This window comes from Melitaea cinxia, chromosome 7, assembly GCF_905220565.1.
Source record: "Melitaea cinxia chromosome 7, ilMelCinx1.1, whole genome shotgun sequence".
In the NCBI taxonomy this organism is placed as follows: domain Eukaryota; kingdom Metazoa; phylum Arthropoda; class Insecta; order Lepidoptera; family Nymphalidae; genus Melitaea; species Melitaea cinxia.
This window is the reverse complement of record NC_059400.1, coordinates 5620829-5624260: the sequence shown is the minus strand read 5'-3', so window position 1 is coordinate 5624260 and position 3432 is coordinate 5620829.

Here is a 3432-nt window from a genome sequence, read left to right as displayed (position 1 = left end):
TATAAATTTGTAAACCGGTAGGGTTTGTGATTTAATCACACATTACAAAAATATCACTAAATTATTAGACTGATAACGCACACTCTGTATTATAAATTGCGGCAAGATTATATTAAAATACTAGAGATGTCAGCAGTCTGATTATAATTATGTTCAAATAACTTACGGTTGTGTGTAAGTATCTATTCGTGATACAGACAGGTTTAGACATCTCTGATTTTTGAATAATATAACAATTGATATGTTTTTAATTATTAAAGCTTACGGACTCACGAAATCACATATTAATGTATCATCATTACAGCCTATACAGTCCACTGCTGGACATAGGCCTCCACAAGTTTACGCCAAAAATAACGTGAACTCATGTGTTTTGCCCATAGTCACCACGCTGGGCAGGCGGGTTGGTGACCGCAGTACTGGCTCTGTCGCACTTGTTATTAATGTATAATAAATTTTAATAATTCTAATTATCTATAATAATTAAAAACGTTTATTTATTTGTTTCTAATTGATTACGATTCTCTATTCTATAAAAAAGATACATCATCCAGAAGTAAAATAACATTACACTACGACTCTTCGTAGAAGAGCAATTAGGTCTATAAATACCGACGCGGGTGAAAATGTTACGAACATTAAAATTCATAAATATAGGCATAGGGCAGATGAGAAAACAATCTAATACATATCTCACATAAATATATAATCAGGTCATATCTCTCATAATCATAATCTCACATAAATATATAACTAAGCACTAAAATTTAAAATATGTTAAAATCATGATAGTAATGATGATTTCGTGACGTTTTGGAACATTATTAAACTTAATTATGCTGCCAGTTTTTCAGGCTTACAAAGCATACCTTAACGTAATCATACAAAATCCCAATCAATGTATCAACAGGTCCCCCAAGGCTGCGCATAAGGGTTGTCACTTTTCCTATTGTGAATTCACTACCGAACAAATAAATAAGTATAAATGAATTTGACTTATCAATATTTAAATTAAAATATCTTATGTATTATTTGGCCTTATTATACACTGTTTCTAGTAGTTACGGTAATACAAAACGATACAAAAATGTTGCAAGCGCGAAATAATCAAAACGTTTTAGTTGAGAACCCCGGCTGTGACCTGGTTAAGCGACCTAGAGGTTTGCCGTAGCTAGAAAATGGCCGTCTCTGTTACTTTGACAAGTCCGCATAAAACGGAACTCGTAGCTTCAACACCTTTTAGATAAAATCAAGCTGCCATTTTGCCTTATTGTTGCACAGTAGTGCACTGTTAAGGCATTTATATATATTACAGGTTATAATATAAATTATATGACATAAAATAATAAGAATATACACGTTATTTTGTGATTGTATCTATTAATATCTTTGTACTTTCATCTATTTTTCACTCTTTGGATTTTGTGGGGAGTTTAGATTTAGATGTCAGGGTTCAATGTTTGTCAATCATCGTTGCTAATAAATAATCCATTTATCGACATGGATTATGCTTGTAATTACATCTACATGTTATATATGGATTAAAATATGCAATTACTAGCTGACCCGGCAAACGTTGTTTTGCCAATAAACTATCTACTATAAGTGTACGAGGATTTATTTATAATCGAAATCGAATCGCGTTGTTGAAAGACAATGAAAGTATGCTTTATTTAGTGCACAGAAAAATTAAAATAATACGTATAACAGTCACTGCTACGATCGATACACAAATAAAAAAAAAAAAAAAAGTGGCCGAAAACGGTATAGTGAGTTAGACAGGAGACCGGCTTCATTCTCATCCCTACTCCATGATGTTTGCTGGATGAGAGGTGACGACGGTAGATATCTAGCGGGGATAACTGATCGATTGATAGTTATCGACCGGCGAAGGCAGGAGATCAAACTGAATTGAGAAAAAAAAATCATAATTAAAGGAAATTATTCAAAATAATAAAAAATAAAAATTGCGATGGAAAAATAGGGGTTGATCGTAGAGAGGTGGAAAATTAAGAGTAGTATAATTTTTTTTATTCTAAGTCATGACAAAATAAAAATAAAAATCTTGCCAAAAAATTCAAGTTTATAATTAACAAATAAAATGTAGGGGTGGATCGTAGAGGATTGAAAATTTAATGTTGTATGTATTTTTTAATGTTGTATCATTAAAAAATAAAAAATAAATAATATATCTGAAAATTAAAAAAAAAATTGGGTTGGACTACCCTTAACATTTAGGGGGATGAAAAATAGATGTTGTTCGATTCTCAGATCTACCCAATATGCACACACAATTGTATGAGAATCGGTCAAGCCGTTTCGGAGGAGTTTAACTACAAACACCGCGACACGAGAATTTTATATATTAGATAATTTAAAACTGTGTCTAATATTAAGTTCTCTAAATATTATTGAAGTATACGTATTTTTATACGTGCGCATATTCATACAAACATATATAATAAGGTCAGATCAATTCATAGTTCTTAAACATAACATATGTCGTATAACGTCAAAATGTTCACGCGAATATAGTCGAGAAATGTAATTGAGTACCAGGAAAAAAATATGGTTTTGACTAATGATATTTGATATCGTAAATATTATCGTACTTATTGTACGAAAGAACAATACTTTTTTTTCATAATAAAAAGTAACAGTATTGTTATTTACTACAATACGTTTCTAATTAAAATTTTATTTAGACTTTTGCGATATAAACTATTTTGGAGATTTATTAGAGTTACAAAATGTTACAGTTAATTTTTTTATGTTAACATAAAACGGTTATTAAATGGTATTATAAATAAATAATACGAAATGGTAATATAATTATTATTAATTTTTACTTATTGGTTATTGGAATAATATTTACCTACAATAACAATTCGCTTAAAAATTATAAATTTATTTTATTGATAATTCATAACTTTTACGTCATTACAGATCAAACTGAATCTCTTAAATCTGGTGGGATACATTTAATCCCGGTTATAATCCCGGGAACGTAAGGTATGGTTATACCTTACTTATTTACATTTTCGCCCACCAATACAAGGTTTTGGTAGTATTACAAATGATATATAAAAATAGAATATCTTACATTGAAATGTTAGATATTCGATATTATTTGTATTTGTTAAAAAAAATGCAGCTAAAATGCCTTTAAGTATAAAATCATAAGACATAAAAGAAATATTCCGCACTTGCCGTTTCTAGTCGTTACGATCCTAATTATGTTATGAATTGACACGATATGTTGGCGTTTTTATCCGGCAATTAGCACTTGCCCGAACATAATCATTATTACGAGATCCGAAGATTCGGTGATTTGACCCTAAAAGCAGATCCTAATTGGACGATCACATTTCTTCAGTCAAGAATTAGATGCTTTCTTTAGGATGTTCGAAGCTGTTAATAAAGTGAAAACTG